A 19,089-nucleotide genomic window follows, 5' to 3' on the forward strand; every position below is an offset into this window, starting at 1 on the left:
TACATGAGATGATGAATGTTCACTAAACTTATTGTGGTAATTATTTCATGATGTATGTAAGTCAAACCATTCTAGTACACACCTTAAACTTATTACAGTGCTGTACATCAGTTATATCCCAATAAAACTGGAAGAAGTTTTAAATTACCCCCATTGAATTAAAAACCACTTGAAATATTCAATAAAGTGAGAAAAATCTATTTAAAAAAAAGAGGTTAATGATTATAAAGAACTTAGAAGGGTACCAGGCACACAGTAAATATGTAATATATGTTAGCCATTTTAGTCATCATCATCATCATCATATTACTCTTTTATATTCTGTTCCTCTGCCCTCCTCTCAAATGAAGGTTACTGGGAGACCATTTATTCTGACCTCAAGTCATGTGAAGGAACTTCACCTGTAACAACACTTCCATTTTCTTTCCTGTCCTCTTCAACAAAGAAAGAGTGGCTTCTCTGATTTCTGAGCTTCAGAGAGGGACGCTCATTTTTTCTAGTCTGCTGCATGCAGGCACCTGTGTTCTGATTAGCTCTCCTCTCCAACGCCAGGGGCAAGTAAAGATGTCTGACTACTAAATGAAATCCTAGCAATGCTTTTGACCTCAGAAATATTCTTTAATCAACTTTAGCAGTAATCGAGGTAATGTTTCCATCGTTAACTGCCTGACTCCTGTGTCTAGCTCTGCATTTGTTTCAAACTGCAGGGGAAGAAGAATGTAACCAATTGATCTGCTAAGGTCCCTGCATTAGCCTACACCCAAATTCTAGGCTTTCTCCTGCGTTCTCAATCCACTCCTTCTAATTCCGTCTCTCTTCTAATTACACAAATGCAGATCCACTTCTGGGATAATTCTGCTCTAGCACTGTCCAAAATGGAGTTCATATGTGTGCCCTGGCCATGATCCTTCTTATCCCAACTTTAATGTCTTTGTTATTCACCTTGTCTCCCAAGTCAAAATCCCAAGAGTTTTCACTGACCCCTCTTTTTGCTCACCTCCCATGTTCAAGTCTATCTCCCTTACAGATCTCATGTTCTTCCTCTCCTCCTCATTTACCACCCCTGCATGTCCTTGGTTTGGACTTTCCTCATGTCTCATACATAACAATATCCTACACTTTGCCCACCACCCACCTTCCCCCTCCTCTCCATTTTCCAACTGCTACTAGGGTGACCTTTCTAAAACAGCAACAAAAAAAACCAACGTAACAATCTTCCTGAATAAAGTCTGGACCCCCGCAGGGTAAAGGCTTCCATTATTTGGCCCCTGTCTAACTCCCCAGCCTGATTCCTCATGATTAATCTCTTCTATTGATATGCCCTATACCTTGGACATATTGTACCCTTTTGAGAATACTGAGATTTATTCACATGACTTATTTGTAAGTTTAAGCAGAAAAATAAAGTGTGTAATCAAGATAAAATTTAATTTTACCATCACCAAAAATTCCATCTTACCAAATATGAATAAAGATATTTGAGTCCTTCAAATATGCATTCAAACTATGGTATTTTAAAGATGACAATGGTCAAATCAAATGAGCATGTTGAATGATGCTTTCCTTTATGTCACATCAATGTTAACTTCTCTGTTGTTCATGAAAAAAATCCAACAAATAACCTCTCGAGTCTCATGTCACACTGTCCTCAACACAGAGCTCATTGGGCTCAAAAGACAGTCTCTCAGGCCTTTAGGCATTCATGCTGCACCCTTTCCCCTATGCACCCTTTCCCCTAAATTTTCTTCACTTTTGTTGTCCTCATAACCCTATGACCTCAAGTTGGATATCATTTGCTTCAAATAGTCTTTCCTAACCTCTTGCATTCCCACCCTAATTCTCACAGTGCCCACTCCTGAACCCTCAGTGAACACCATTTGTGGTTGCCTCTTTATTTTGCCCTCATGCCCATCACGCTCATTTAAGTCAGGCACCCTGTGTGTTGACTAGTGAATCTCCAGTACATATCATCATGTTTGCACACAGTAGGTGTTCAATGATTGCTTGTTAAATAAATTAACAGATAAAATGCAAGTATAAAGTAACATAACACACATTATGGTAAATACAAATGACAGAAGAGTGAAGTAGAGTAGAGGGGCACCAAAAATAGTAAAGGGTACCGTATTGACTTTAAAAACTTAAATATACTTTGGAGAACCAAATTATGTGATACAGACCAGCTCTTTCAATGCTTTTTCCCCTTATTCTTCAAATAATAAATATCAATAATAGTTTTTCAAATGCATTTTGATGCAGCAAAAGTATTCTGAAGAATTACATTAGTAGATAACAGAATGCAAAGTCAAGTCAGTAATTGCATTTGACTGTGTAATTAGGATCATTTATTGCCTTTAGTACTCCTAATCAGGAAAAAAGGAGTTTTCCTCCTCAGCACCCATAGCTGTCATTGCCTTTATTACCTGTGAGCAGTACATGCTTGTCAATGCTAGTTTTACATGAATTGGGTTTACATTTCATGAACTTGGACAATAACAGTTGATAATTTTTCCTGTGCTCTTAAAATCTCACTACTACAAATACCCATAAATAATGTCACTCTGTCTTGGCACATGGACCTGTGAAACATGTCATCGTGAAGCTAATCATAGATCATGCTGCTGTCACTGATTCCAGGCTTTAATTCTTAACAGCTTGATAAAGCTGTGGCTGTAAGTCCACCATTGGTTTAGTATGTACTACTGGGTCAATGTCACTGATTTTATCCACACTAAAAAGTCAGCTTTGAGTCATTTCACTTTTTAAACAGAACATCGTGAGTATTTTCCACCAAAACTAAATTAATCATGTTTTTAATCAGGGCCTTGTTACAACATTCATGCCAGACTGTTCTAGGAAAAATAGTAGTCAGCCAACTAATAAAGCTCCCTGGTAAATCGCTGAGTTTGCTTCTTGCTGCATGAACACTAAAGTCAGACGTTTCTGGGTCCTTAGACATGACGTCCTGCAGGCACATCATAGACAATGTACCAAAGACCACGGACACTTTTTTTTATACCTATATCTCTAAATAAGCTGTATGAATTAGGGGAAACCAGATGTAAGGCCGGTTCACCTGATAACAGCATGATTGCATTGTGCTGGTTGTGAGAGGAGACCCTCCATGCCCTACCATACATGTGGCCCCTTGAGGTTTGTGCCTGCATTCACATCCAGCTCATTAAGTTAATGCAGCTTGTTCAACATAAGTGTTTAGGTTTTAAGAGTACTAAACATAACCAACTCAGAGAATAAAAGTCTTAACAACATCTAAATGTTGCTGACAAATAATTTTTTTCTTACTAATCATGTATCCAATCTGTGAGATTACCAGTTGATTTTTTATCTTCTCAAAGGTTTGAGTCAAATCAATATATCTTTTTTACAGACATGACTAATGGGCCACAAATTCAAAATCTCCTCTGTGCTATGCATAAAGATATAGTAAAGAAAGAAGAAAATGGGAAGATTCTGAATATTTGTCACACTAAAACAATCTACATATTTTAAATGCATATATAAAGCTAATGATAATAATTTGAGGAAATTATTATAGAGCCTATTATGAACCATTGTATGAAAGACATTCCATTGTTATTTATATAACAATGTTTCTCAAATGTATCAAAATATCTCAACCGGACATGGAACCTGATTAGATGAGTCTGGAGGCAACATACAGGCTAGGTAAAGAGGAAATTAAAAGAGACTGATTACATGTCCTAATAGAGCCAAGTAACAGTTGCTATGAGAACTATGATTGGAGATGGAAAAGGTTAGTAAAGGCTCTTTAAAGGAAGTGGTATCTAACTGGAGACCAGAAGGTTAAGAGGACTGAGGTGAAAATTTCAAGAAAAGGAGACAGTCCATGCAATGCATAGAGGCCTGAAAGAATGTGTTTTGAGCCTGCTGAGCTCTAAGTTTCTCAAACAGGGTCTGAAAAAGTCCCCAAGCTATACTGACCAAACATATGGAGGGGAGGGACAGGTAGAATGTATAATTGTTATAATTTGCATGTAGATCGAATACTCATTGCCAAAATCAACAGCCATTACACACACTCACTAGAGCCTCGTTTGGGCAATATCCTGATGCCCACATACTGGGATTCTGTTAGAGAAATGTATCTTTTTGATTCTTTTATTTTTTTATATCCATTGAAGAGCAAAGAAGGAGACCTTGGTTAAATTGAAATCCAATCTCTAAAGAAATGCATTAGCAGCAAGCTTCATTATATTCTCTCCTTTGTCCAACCCCCCCCCCCACTCCCACTCACACACATAGGATTTCCAGATTTTTAGAAAATTGTTAACCTAGAACCGAAATCCAGCCATTCTACAGTTAAGCAAAATACCAAAAAATTTTTTAAATCCTCTATTTTAAGATATGAACTTTTACACTGAGAACTTTTTTCTTTGGCATAAATTGGCATTACAAAATGAAATGACTATCTTATTACTGTTTACTTCACAACTAGAAATTAAGCATATTCTTTCTAGTGGCATATTTTAAATTGCTTATAATTTGATATATTTCTCTTTCTTCTCTTTGACCATCAACTCAGTAAGGGTTAAGAACTTTTCTTAAACTTTTTTGTATTCCTCATTTGCACAATAAAATTTCTTTAAAATGACAAGAAACAAACGAATGTTGTTGATTGGAAAGACATGTATTATAACTATAATGGGCTTTATTCAGAGCCCAGAGTTGGAAATAAGCTTTCCAACCAGAAAGAACAGGAAAGCTTTGAGAATAACAAATATCTTTACACCTTCATTTTGTATCTCAGGGGAAAAATAAAGTAGTTTTTAAAACAAACTGATAACTGGAACTACTTCATATATTTTAACGTTAGATCTCAAAGCAAAACTAAGAGGATTTGAAATGGAGCATAAAGACTCTTGTCTGTGTTACAAACACTATTAAATCAGATCATGAAAGTGAAAAGTTTGGACATCCATATTACCCAAGCAGAGATTTGTTTATGCCCAGAAAACTACATTATGTTCCTAATACACACAGGACAGTGTGTGTGTGTGTGTGTGTGTGTGTGTGTGTGGGTGTGGGTGGGTGGGTGGGTGATTACTCTTCCTGCTTTAAATGTATGCCTATTTTCATAAGGACACTGAAATTGCTATTAAGCTTAAATTTAAAAGTAGCCTGGTAGTAATCAAAATTAGTATTTATAGAGAGGGCACCACACTCTGGGTACTACTTTAAACCTTTACATATATAAACTCCATATACAACAACTTTATAAATTAGGTACCATTCAAATCTTCACTCTATAAGATGAAGAATCAGAAGTATAGGAGATGGGTATCTTGTCCAAGTTGAACAGCTAATATGTGGCAGAGTAAGAAGCTAACCTCACCAGTCTGACTCCAGGTTCCCACTTAACCAGTACATTATAATATTCTAAAAAAAAAAGACATGATCAGGAGGGAAATTGGGATGGCTGAGGAGGACACTGAGCTCACCTCCCACCATGAACACACTAAAAATACACCTACATGTGGAGGAAGTCTTACTGAAAACAACCTGGAGACTGGTAGAAAGGCTCTTCTACAACCAAGGCTGTAAAGAAAGATACACACAGAATTGGGTAAGAAAGGAGGAGAGACAATCAGGTCAAGACCTGTGCTCCTGGGAGGGGACTCAGAAGATGGATTACATGGGCACAGATCCTTCCTGGGGAGTGAGGAGTTTGAGCCACATATTGGACATCCCAGCTCTTGGGTCTGACACCAGGAAGATCAGTCCCCTTAGCTGGTTTGAAAACCAGTGGGATTTAACTGAGGGCTGTAAGAAACCAAGACTCCACTCATGAAAAGTGCACACACATGCTTGCTTACATCCAGGAACTGTGCAGAGGAAACAGATTGAAAACTACCTGAGGCTTTGACTGGCTTGCCAGAATCATCCCAACGCACACTCCAACTTGCATAAAGAACTTCTCAAACAAACAAAAGCTGAAAGAGTTTGTCAATTCTAAACTGACCTTGCAAGAAATGATAAAGGGTTTTCTTTAAGTGGAAAAGAAAAGGCTACAATGAGAAGTAAAAGTTTACAAGGAAAGAAAAAACCCCAGAAGACAAAAATTGTAAAATCAACTATAACTACAATAAACAGTTAAGGGATAGACATGAAGATGTAAAATATGACATCAAAAACAAAAAACGTGAGTGAGGGGAATGTAAGTGTTTTAGTATGTGTTTGAACTTAAATGACTGTAAGTTTAAAACAAGTAGATATAGTTATAGGTCAACATATATGAACCCCATGGTAACCACAAATCAAAAACATACAATAGATACACGAAAACTAGAGAGAAAGAAACAAAGCATACCACTAAAGAAAATCATCAAACCACAAAGAAAGAGACTAAAATAAGAAGAAAAGAACAGAGAAGAAATACAAAAACAATCAGAAAACAAGGAACAAAATGGCAATAAGTACACACTTATCAATAATCACTTTAAATGACAACAGACTAAAGGCTCTAATCAAAAGACATAGGTTGGCTGATTGGCTAGAAAACAAGGCACATTTTTGTGGTAACCTATAATGGAAAAGAATCTGAAAGATTATATATATATATATATATATATATATATATATGACTGAATATTTGTTGTATAACCTGAAACTAACACAACATTGTAACTCAACTATATTTCAATAAAAAATAAAAATTTTAAATAAAGAGACTTCCTTCAGAGCCAAAGACACACATGAACTAAAAGTGAGGAGATGGAAAAAGATGTTTTATGCAAATGGAAATGAACAGGAAGTTGGGTAACTATATTCATGTCAGACAAAGAAGAATTTAAAATAAAATCTATAAAAAAAGACAGAGAAGGCCATTATATAATGATAAAAAGATCATACAAAAAGAGGTTGTAACATTTGTCAGCATCTAATGTAGGAGCACCTAAATATATAAAGCAAATATTAAAGGAAGAAATTGACAATAATACAATAATAGTAGGGGACTTTAACACCCTACTTATATCAATGGACAGATCATCCAGATAGAAAATCAATAAGCAAACAGTGGCCTTAAAGGACACATTAGATCAGTTGAACTTAATAGATATTTACAGAACACTACTTCCCAAAACAGCAGAATACATATTCTTTTCAAGTTCACATGGAACATTCTCCAGGATAGATCTCATGCTAGGTCATAAAACAAGTCTCAACAAATTTAAGAGGATAGAAAACATACAAGCATCTTTTCCAACCACAAGAGTACAAACATAGAAATCAATTACAGGAAGAAAAAATGAGAAACACATGGAGACTAAACAACATGCTACTAAAAACCAATGGATCAATGAAGACATCAAAGAGGAAATCCGAAGAAACCTCAAGAAAACTGAAAATAAAAACACAACTTTCCAAATCTATGGGACACAGCAAAGGCAGGAAAGTTTATAATGATATAGGCCTACCTTAAGAAACAAGAAAAATCTCAAATATACAACATAGTCTACCATCTAAAGGAATTCGAAAAAGAACAAACACAGCTCACAGTCAGCAAAAGGAAGGAACTAATAAAAATTAGAGAGGAAACAGATAAAATAGAGACAAAAATAGAAAAGATCAATAATAAGAGCTGGGTTTTTTTGAAAAGATAAACAAAATTGATAAGTCTTTTGCAAGGCTAATTTAAAAAAAGATAGAGGACACAAACAAAATAAGAAATGAAAGAGAAGTCACAATCAATATCACAGAGATATAAAAAAAATAAGAGAATACTACAAACAGTTATATGACAACAAATTGGACAACCTAGAAGAAATGGATAAATTCCTAGAAGCATATACTCTTCCATAACTAAATCAGGAAGAAATAGATAATTTGAGCAGACTAATTACTAGTAGTGAAATTGAATTGGTAATCAAGAAACTCCTAGCAAACAAAAGTCTAGGACTAGATGGTTTCACAGGGAAATTCTACCAAACATGGAAAGAAGAACTAATACCTATTACTTCTCAAGCTATTCCATAAATCTGAAGAACAGGAAACACTCCCAAATTCACTCTATGAGGCCACCATTACCCTGATGCCAAAACCAGACAAAGACACTACAAAATGAGAAAATTACAGGCCAATATCTCTGATGAATATAGATGCAAAAATCCTAACACAATATTAGCAAACTGAATTCAACAATACATTTAAAAGGTCATATACCATGATCAAGTGAGATTTATTCAAGGGATGCATAATGGTTCAATATCCACAAATCAATGTGATACACCACATTAACAAAATGAAGGATAAAAATCACATGGTTATCTCAATAGACACAGAAAAAGCATTTGACAAAATATAACATCCATTCATGATAAAAAAAAAACACTCTCATCAAAGTTGGCATAGAGGAAATATATCTCAACACAATAAAGCCCATTTATGACAAACCCATGGCCAGCATCATACTCAATGGTGAAAAGCTGAAAGCTTTCCCTCTAAAATCAAGAACAAGACAAGGATGTCTACTCTCACAACTTCTATTTAACATAGTATTGGAAGTCCTAGCCACAGCAATAAGAATAGAAAAGAAATAAAACATATCTAAATTGGAAAGGAAGAAGTCACTGTCACTATTTGCAGATGACATGATATTATACATAGAAAACCCTAAAGTCTCCACCCAAAAACTATTAGAGTTAATAAATGTATTCAGCAAAGTTGTAGGATACAAGATTAATATACAGAAATCTATTGGTTTTCTGTGCACTAATAATGAACTATCAGAAAGAGAAAGTAAGAAAAAATCCTATTTAAAATCAAATCAAAAGAATAAAATACCTAGGAATAAACTTAACCAAGGAGGTGAAAGACATACACTCTAAAATCTATAAAACATTGATGAAGGAAATTAAAGATGATACCAAAAAATGGAAATATATCCTATCTTCTTAGATTGGAAGAATTTATATTGGTAAATGGCCATACTACCCAAAGAAATCTACTGATTTAATGCAATCCTTATCAAAACACACATGAAACTTTTCACAGAACTGGAACAAATAATCCTAATATTTATATGGAAACACGAAAGACCCCAAATTGCCAAAGCAATCTTGAGAAAATTAACATAGCTGGAGGTATCATGCTCCCTGACTTCAGATTTTACTATGAAACCACAGTAATCAAAACAGTATGGTACTGGCACAAAAACAGACACATTGATCGATGGAACAGAATAGAGAGCCCAGAAATAAACCCATGCACGTATTGTCAATTAATCCATGACAAAGGAGGTAAAAATATACAATGGGGAAAAGACAGTCTCTTCAATAAGTGATTCTGGGAAAACTGGACAGTTACATGTAAAAGAATGAAATTAGAATACTCTCTAATACCATATAAAAAATCAACTCAAAATGGGTTAAAGACCTAAATGTAATACAGGAAACCATAAAACTTCTAGAAAAAAGCATAGGCAGAACACTCTTTGACATATTTTTTTGGATCTGTCTCCTCAAGCAAAGGAAATGAAAACAAAAATAGACCAATGGGAGCTAACTAAACTTAAAAGCTTTTGTACAGCAAAGGAAACCATTGAGAAAACAAAAAGACAATCTGCTTAAGAAGAGAAAATACTTGTGAATGCTATGACTAACAAGGGGTTAATATTCAACGTATATAAACAGCTCATACAACTCAACATCAACCAAAAAAACCTGATTAAAAAATGGGCAGAAGACCTGAAGAGACATTTTTCCAAAGAAGACATACAGATGACCAATAGGCACATGAAAAGATGCTTAATGTCACTAATTATTAGAGAAAAGTAAATCAAAACAACAATGAAATATCACCTCACACAGAATGGCTATCAGAATGGTCGCCAGAATGCCTATCATCAAAAAGACCACAAATAACCACGAGGATGTGGAGAAAAGGGAAACCTTGTACACTGTTGGTGGGAACATAAATTGGTACAGCCAATATGGAAAACAATATGACATTTCTCAAAAAAATAAAATTAGAACTACCATATGATTCAGCAATTCCACACCTGGGTATATATCTGAAAAAAGAAAACACTAATTCAAAAAGATATGAGCAGAGATTGGTACAACATTGTAAATCAACTATACTTCAATTTAAAAACATTTTTTTAAAAAAAACAAAAAAGATATATGCACCCCCAACATTCACAGCAGCACTATTTACAACAGCCAAGATATGGATGTAACCCAAATGCCCATCAACAGATGAATGGATAAAGAAGATATGATACACATATACAATGGAATATTATTCAACCATAAAAAAGAATGAAACTCTATTGCTTGCAGCAACATGAATGGACCTAGAGAATATTATGCTCAGTGAAATAAGTCAGACAGAAAAAGACAGGTACTCGATGATATCACTTACATGTTGAATCTTAAAAAATGACACAAATGAATGTATATGCAAAACAGAAACAGGTTCACAGATATAGAAAACAAACTAGTGGTTATCAATGAGAAGGAGGGAGGGAGGGGCAAATGAGGGGTATGGGATTAAGAGACACAAAATACTATGTATAAAATAGATACGCAACAATGACATATTGTATAGCACAAGGAATTATGGCCATTATTTTGTAATAACTTTTTTTTTAAGTTCCAGGTACACAACATAGTGATTTGATATTTCAATGCATTACAAAATGATCACCACAATAAGTCCAGTTATCGTGTGTTACAACACAGAGTTATTTCAATACTGCAGAATAAATGAATGGTCACTTTCAGAAGAATGAACAAAGGTTTTATACCCCCAAAGATTTTTTAAAAACTGATATTCAGTCATTGTAGCACCCAATGTCACTTAGGGGAGAGATTCAACTGCCAAATAACAATTCAGAACAGGTATTTGATAAGATCCAAAGTAAGCACTTCCAAATAATATTCCCCCTTATCCTCGGGGGATCCTTTACAAGCTACAATACAATTTTTATACAATACTATTGACTGTATTTTCCATGCTGTACCTTTCATCCCCTGACTCATTTATTTTGTAACTGGAAGTTTATACCTCTTAATCCTCTCATCTATTTCACTCATCCCCCTTTCTTGCAACTACCTGTTTGTTCTCTGTATCTGTGTCTCTATTTCTTTTCTATTTGTTTATTTGTTTTGTTTTTTAGATTCCATACATAAATGAAAACATATGATATTTGTCTTTCCCAGTCTGAACTACTTCACTTAGCATAATACCCTGTAGGTCCATCCATGTTGCCACAAATGGCAAGATTTCATTTTTTATGGCTGAGTAATAGTCCATTGTATATATTATATACCACATCTTTTTTTTATAGTATTTTAATTTATTTAAGAATAACATAATAAAAATAACATCATAAATCCATAACATGTTAGCATAAACAATATTTTTTGGAAAAATAATTATATTTTCCAAAACAACAATAACAAAAATCTGTGAAGAGTAGTGTTGTTTTGTATTTTTGCATTTTTTAAAAGTGTCTGGCTTTATAAATGATAGTTGAATTTTCATATCTGCTTCTACATTCAATGGGTTGCATTATTTTTTTTTCACACACACTGTATTTTATTTTTACAAGAGATAAATAAACTGACACCAAGCATTGTAAATGGATGACCACAACAAAAGCAACAATGACTGCAATTACCAAACACGAAACACACTCATACTATGTCATAATATTGACATTCAGTCCAGTAATCCTCCACTGTAACAACTCCTTTACTTTGCAGTGAAAATTGATTTGTAGGGCTTCCCTGCTGGCGCAGGGGTTGAGAATCTGCCTGCTAATGCAGGGGACATGGGTTCGAGCCCTGGTCTAGGAAGATCCCACATGCCGCGGAGCAACTAGGCCCGTGAGCCACAACTACTGAGCCTGCGCATCTGGAACCTGTGCTCCGTAACAAGAGAGGCCACGATAGTGAGAGGTGCGCACACTGTGATGAAGAGTGGCCCCTGCTTGCTGCAGCTAGAGGAAGCCCTCGCACAGAAACGAAGACCCAACACAGCCAAATAGATAAATAATAATTTTTTTAAAAATTGATTTGTATATTTTTTCCCTTTGAGTCCTTGTGGGATTTTTTTTTTTATTCAAACAGAAAGTCACAAAAATTATAATCATTCTCATCATTTCACTCAGTCCCATGTAATTAATTTTTTTATCTTGATCTTTTATCAGCACTTTTATGAATTCATCAGTTTTTCATTAGAGTTCTGAAAATGCTTATTCATTCTGTTCAGCAGTATAGTCAGTTACCAGAAACCTGTACTTGTCAGCATCTTTTCCATGAATTCCTTGAAGATGAAACCCTTTTATAGGAACATTTTTGTGAAAGCATCAGAGTACACCCAGAACTGTCTGTAAATGACAAAAGAATTAAAAGTGACCACAGTTAAAGATTTGATGAAAGTTCATAATAATGCAATTGACAAGGAAATTTAGTTACTTCCGAGATATACATTTTAAAGTAATAACTAGAATTATGACTTATAACATTATACCAGAACATATAAGATCTTTAGAAATTTCATGTAATGACTGAAACATTTATATTAACATATTTCCATACAAATAACCCAAAGAAAGTTTAGTATTAGTTGGTTTTTTGTTTGTTTGTTTGTTTGTTTATACTGCAGGTTCTTATTAGTCATCAATTTTATACACATCAGTGTATACATGTCAATCCCAATCGCCCAATTCAACACACCACCATCCCCACCCCACTGCGGTTTTCCCCCCTTGGCATCCACACGTTTATTCTCTACATCTGTGACTCAACTTCTGCCCTGCAAACCGGTTCATCTGTACCATTTTTCTAGGTTCCACATACATGCATTAATATATGATATTTGTTTTTCTCTTTCTGACTTACTTCACTCTGTATGACAGTCTCTAGATCCATCCATCTCTCAACAAATAATTCAATTTCATTCCTTTTTATGGCTGAGCAATATTCCATTGTATATATGTACCACAACTTCTTTATCCATTCGTCTCTCGATGGGCATTTAGGTTGCTTCCATGACCTGGCTATTGTAAATAGTGCTGCAATGAACATTGAGGTGCACGTGTCTTTTTGAATTATGGTTTTCTCTGGGTGTATGCCCAGTAGTGGGATTGCTGGATCATATGGTAATTCTATTTTTAAATTTTAAGGAACCTCCATACTGTTCTCCATAATGGCTGTATCAATTTACATTCCCACCAACAGTGCAAGAGGGTTCCCTTTTCTCCACACTCTCTCCAGCATCTGTTGTTTGTAGATTTTCTGATGATGGCCATTCTAACTGGTGTGAGGTGATACCTCATTGTAGTTTTTATTTGCATTTCTCTAATAATTAGTGATGTTGAGCAGCGTTTCATGTGCTTCTTGGCCATCTGTATGTCTTCTTCGGAGAAATGTCTATTTAGGTCTTCTGCTCATTTTTGGATTGGGTTGTTTGTTTCTTTAATATAGAGCTGCATGACCTGTTTATATATTTTGGAGATTAATCCTTTGTCCATTGATTTGTTTGCGAATGTTTTCTCCCATTCTGAGGGTTGTCTTTTCGTCTTCTTTACGGTTTCTTTTGCTGTGAAAAAACTTTGAAGTTTCATTAGGTCCCATTTGTTTATTTTTGTTTTTACTTCCATTACTTGAGGAGGTGGATCAAAAAAGATCTTGTGATTTATGTCAAAAAGCGTTCTTCCTATGTTTTCCTCTAAGAGTTTTATAGTGTCCGGTCTTATATTTAGGTCTCAAATCCATTTTGAGTTTATTTTTGTGTATGGTGTTAGGGAGTGTTCTAATTTCATTCTTTTACGTGTAGCTGTCCAGTTTTCCCAACACCACTTATTGAAGAGACTGTCATTTCTCCATTGTATATCTTTGCCTCCATTGTCATACATTAGTTGACCATAGGTGCGTGGGTTTATCTCTGGGCTATCTATCTTGTTCCATTGATCTATGTTTCTGTCTTTCTCCCAGTACCATATTGTCTTGATTACTGTAGCTTTGTAGTATAGTCTGAAGTCAGGGAGTCTGATTCCTCCAGCTCCGTTTTTTTCCCTCAAGACTGCTTTGGCTATTCAGGGTCTTTTGGGTCTCCATACAAATTTTAAGATGATTTGTTCTAGTTCCTTAAAAAATGCCATTGGTAATTTGAAAGGGATTGCATTGAATCAGTAGATTGCTTTGGGTAGTATAGTCATTTTCACAATATTGATTCTTCCAATCCAAGAACATGGTATATCTCTCCACCTGTTGGTATCATTTTTAATTTCTTTCATCACTGTCTTAGAGTTTTTGCATACAGGTCTTTTGTTTCCCTAGGTAGGTTTATTCCTAGGTATTTTATTCTTTTTGCTGCAATGGTAAATGGGAGTGTTTCCATTATTTCTCTTTCAGATTTTTCATCATTAGTGTATAGGAATGCAAGAGATTTCTGTGCATTAATTTTGTATCCTGCAACTTTACCAAATTCATTGATTAGCTCTAGTAGTTTTCTGGTGGCATTTTTAGGATTCTCTATGTATAGTATCATGTCATCTGCAAATAGTGACAGTTTTACTTCTTCTTTTCCAATTTGTATTCCTTTTATTTCTTTTTCTTCTCTGATTGGCATGGCTAGGACTTCCAAAGCTATGTTGAATAATAGTGGTGAGAGTGGACATCCTTGTCTCATTCCTGATCTTAGAGGAAATGGTTTCAGTTTTTCACCATTGAGAGTGATGTTTGCTGTGGGTTTGTCATATATGGCCTTTATTATGTTGAAGTAGGTTCCCTCTATGCCCACTTTCTGGAGAGTTTTTATCATAAATAGGTGTTGAATTTTGTCAAAAGCTTTCTCTGCATCTATTGAGATGATCATATGGTTTTTCTCCTTCAATTTGTTAATATGGTGTATCACATTGATTGATTTGCGGATATTGAAGAATCCTTCCATCCCTGGGATAAATCCACTTGATCATGGTGTATGATCCTTTTAATGTGTTGTTGGATTCTGTTTGCTAGTATTTTGTTGAGGATTTTTGCATCTATGTTCATCATGATATTGGTCTTTAATTTTCTTGTTTTGTAGTATCTTTGTCTGGTTTTGGTATCAGGGTGATGGTGGCCTCATAGAATGAGTTTGGGTGTGTTCCTTCCTCTGCAATATTTTTGGAAGAGTTTGAGAAGGATGGGTGTTAGCTCTTCTCTAAATGTTTGATAGAATTCACCTGTGAAGCCATCTGATCCTGGACTTTTGTTTGTTGGAAGATTTTTAATCACAGTTTCAATTTCATTACTTGTGATTGGTCTGTTCATATTTTCTGTTTCTACCTGGTTCAGTCTTGGAAGGTTATACCTTTCTATGAATTTGTCCATTTTTTCCAGGTTGTCCATTTTGTTGGCATAGAGTTGCGTGTAGTAGTCTCTTAGGATGCTTTGTATTTCTGTGGTGTCTGTTGTAACTTCTCCTTTTTCATTTCTGATTTTATTGATTTGAGTCCTCTCCCTCTTTTTCTTGATGAGTCTGGCTAAAGGTTTATCAATTTTGTTTATCTTCTCAAAGAACCAGCTTTTAATTTTATTGATCTTTGCTATTGTTTTCTTTGTTTATATTTCATTTATTTCTGCTCTGATCTTTATGATTTCTTTCCTTCTGCTAACTTTGGGTTTTGTTTGTTCTTCTTTCTCTAGTTCCTTTAGGTGTAAGTTTAGATTGTTTACTTGAGTTTTTCTTGTTTCTTGAGGTAGGCTTGTATAGCTATAAACTTCCCACTTAGAACTGCTTTTGCTGCATCCGATAGGTTTTGGATCGTCGTGTTTTCATTGTCATTTGTCTCTAGGTATTTTTTGATTTCCTCTTTGATTTCTTCAATGATCTCTTGGTTATTTAGTAACGTATTGTTTAGCTTCCATGTGTTTGTGTTTTTTACGTTTTTTTCCCCGTAATTCATTTCTAATCTCATAGTGTTGTGGTCAGAAAAGATGCTTTATATGATTTCAATTTTCTTAAATTTACTGAGGCTTGATTTGTGACCCAAGATGTGATCTATCCTGGAGAATGTTCCATGCGCACTTGAGAAGAAAGTGTAATCTGCTGTTTTTGGATACAATGTCCTATAATATCAATTAAATCTATCTGGTCTATTGTGTCATTTAAAGCTTCTGTTTCCTTATTTATTTTCCTTTTGGATGATCTGTCCTTTGGTGCAAGTGAGATGTTTAAGATCCCCACTATTATTGAGTTACTGCCAATTTCCTCTTTTATAGCTGTTAGCAGTTGCCTTATGTATTGAGGTGCTCCTATGTTGGGTGCATATATATTTATAATTGTTATATCATCTTTTTGGATTGATCCCTTGATCATTATGTAGTGTCCTTCCTTGTCTCTTGTAGCATTCTTTATTTTAAAGTCTATTTTATCTGATATGAGTATAGCTACTCCAGCTTTCTTTTGATTTCCATTTGCATGGAGTATCTTTTTCTATCCCCTCACTTTCAGTCTGCATGTGACCCTAAGTCTGAAGAGGGTCTCTTGTAGACAGCATATATATGGGTCTTGTTTTTGTATCCATTCAGCGAGCTTGTGTCTTTTGGTTGGAGCATTTAATCCATTCACGTTTAAGGTAATTATCGATATGTATGTTCCTATGACCATTTTCTTAATTGTTTTGGGCTTGTTTTTGTAGGTCTTTTTCTTCTCTTGTGTTTCCCACTTAGAGAAGTTCCTTTAGCATTTGTTGTAATGCTGGTTTGGTGGTGCTGAATTCTCTTAGTTTTTGCTTGTCTGTAAAGCTTTTGATTTCTCCATCAAATCTGAATGAGATCTTTGCTGGGTAATGTAATCTTGGTTGTAGGTTCTTCCCTTTCATCACTTTAAGTTTATCATGCCACCCCTTTCTGGCCTGTATAGTTTCTGCTGAGAAATCAGCTGTTAACCTTATGGGAGTTCCCTTGTATATTATTTTTCATTTTTCCCTTACTGCATTCAATAATTTTTCTTTGTCTTTATTTTTTGCCAATTTGATTACTATGTGTCTTGACGTGTTTCTCCTTGGGTTTATCCTGTATGGGACTCACTGCGCTTCCTGGACTTGGGTGGCTATTTCCTTTCCCATGTTAGGGAAGTTTTTGACTATAATCTCTTCAAATATTTTCTTGGGTCCTTTCTCTCTCTCTTCTCCTTCTGGGACCCCTATAATGCAAGTGTTGTTGTGTTTAATGTTGTCCAAGAGGTCTCTTAGGCTGTCTCCATTTCTTTTCATTCTTTTTTCTTTATTCTGTTCCACAGCAGTGAATCCCACCATTCTGTCTTCCAGGTCACTTATCCGTTCTTCTGCCTCAGTTATTCTGCTATTGATTCCTTCTAGTGTAGTTTTCATTTCAGTTATTGTATTGTTCATCTCTGTTTGTTTGTTCTTTAATTCTACTAGGCCTTTGTTAAACATTTCTTGCATCTTCTCAATCTTTGCCTCCATTGTTTTTCCAAGGTCCTGGATCATCTTCACTATCATTATTCTGAATTCTTTTTCTGGAAGGTTGCCTATCTGCACTTCATTTAGTTGTTTTTCTGGGGTTTTATCTTGTTCCTTCATCTGGTACATAGCCCTCTGCCTTTTCATCTTGTCTATCTTTCTGTGAATGTGGTTTTTCTGTAATAGTTTTTAATGGAATATAATCTGTAAAAATACTGAATCACTATGCTGTATACTTGAAATTAATATAATGCAAATCAACTATATTTCAGTTTAAATAGATGAAACAAATAGAATTTCTTGTAATAAAAAGTAATTGAAATTAAAATTGACAGCTACATCAATTAACCAGCATAATAGCCACAGCTAAATACATATATATGCTAGGAATTTCTGATTTGAGTATAAGAGAAAATGCTGTTAATCAATGGATCCTCTTGCATATGATACCTATATAGTCTATACAAAATTTTAAAAACTATGATATGAATAATCTGGAGAGTAAACAGAAGCAAAAACATTCAGAAGGAGCATTGAAACTTAGAAGAAGGAACCAGAATGAAGTGAACATAGCAAACTTTTTTTTTTCTGCTTTTTTCCTGAGGATAGGCTGAAGTCATAGGGCAGCTACAACTATGAAAACCTACATAATATTCAATATGAAGAACCAGAAGAAAGAGTTATGAACAAAAAGAGCCACTGGAAAATGAGGCAGAAAGGCAGAGATTAAGAAAGCCAGAGAAGAGGAGGCCCCAATTCTGCACATAAACTCTTTCCAAGTATCTGGCTATCCCATGAACCATGCATTTTCTGGGTAGACTGAACATTCCAGCTAAGGAGGAAAAAACTGAAATGATATTTCAATGACTATTAAAAGGCACAGTATGCAATTTTAGTCTGACAGAATTAATGGCCTACTGAAAGCAAAATATCAGCACTCTTCAATGGAATATAACAAAATCTACAATCTCCATATCATTAACATACACAATTTCTAGAATATAATCCAAAATTACTCAAAGTATGAAAAACCGGAAAAATGTGACACATTATCAAGGGAAAACACAATAAATGTAGACCAATCACAAGACATAAGATCCAAATATAGTAATTTGTAAACAAGAGCTTTATAGGAACTCCTGCAACTATGCTCAATGAGATAAAGGAGAATGTACTCACAATGAGAGAAAATATAGAAATCTCAGCAGAAAAATTAAAAATATAAGTAAGGAGAAATGAAAGTTATAGAAGTAAATTAAAACATCTAGATTAAATTATTCACAGGATAGTCTGAACTGAAAAATGAAGAGGATGGAAATAGAGTCAGTGATAAGTCAATAAAATATATCTACTCTGATAAATAGAAATAAAGGAAGATTTTATATATAAAAATAGTGCTACACGGACCTATGGGAGATTATTCAAAATCTAGCATACATGTAATTGGAGTCCCAAAAGGAGACAAGAGGAAAAAAAGGAACAGAAAAAAAAAATATTTGAAGAAAAAAATGGTTGAAATTTTTCCCAATTTGGTGAAAGACATAAATTTATAGAACCAAGAAGATCAGAAACCTCCAGTCAGAGTAATTGTGAAGACTAACACACTATGTATATAATAGTTAAACTTC

This window comes from Balaenoptera physalus (assembly GCF_965194825.1).
Source record: "Balaenoptera physalus genome assembly, chromosome: 5".
In the NCBI taxonomy this organism is placed as follows: Eukaryota; Metazoa; Chordata; class Mammalia; order Artiodactyla; family Balaenopteridae; genus Balaenoptera; species Balaenoptera physalus.